This window comes from Rhagoletis zephyria, unplaced genomic scaffold, assembly GCF_001687245.7.
Source record: "Rhagoletis zephyria isolate East Lansing unplaced genomic scaffold, Rhagoletis_zephyria_1.1 Rzeph_scaffold_00016, whole genome shotgun sequence".
NCBI lineage: Eukaryota > Metazoa > Arthropoda > Insecta > Diptera > Tephritidae > Rhagoletis > Rhagoletis zephyria.
In genome coordinates this window covers 934,008-934,558 of record NW_016157100.1, presented here as the reverse complement: position 1 = coordinate 934,558, position 551 = coordinate 934,008, and positions in this window count along the sequence as shown.

Genomic DNA, 551 nt, shown 5'->3' with positions numbered 1-551 from the left:
AAGAAATTTCTGTACGGTTTCTTAAAGAAAATTCTTAAAAAAATTGTGAAACCTTTCAGAATTCTATGAAATCCTGGTGTGCAGGGTATACATTTACATACGAATATGAATAGATAAAGAAGATGTTGATGACACAAGGAGTTCATACCAACGGTAAATATTGTTTTTGTACGATTGCTACAACCTGTATTTGTTGAATCATGGGTACAGACGCATGTGTACTCGTCCCTTTTCTTCTCACCCCCTCTCTCCAATGCCCGAGCAGAATTGAATTCAATACTTGAACTGTGTAAAAGCACACTAAGAACGTGTGTATTTAAAATTTGACAGATGCTGCTTGTCGCTTGCCGTCGTCAAAGTGTTCCGAGCTTANCTTTTTTATCTATTCATATTCGTGTGTATATGTATACCCTGCATACCAGGATTTCATAGAATTCTGAAAGGTTTCACAATTTTTTTAAGAATTTTCTTTAAGAAATCGTACAGAAATTTCTTTACTAGTTCTTATCAACCGCCTCATATATTTTTCTTTACAGATTTCTAAAAGAATC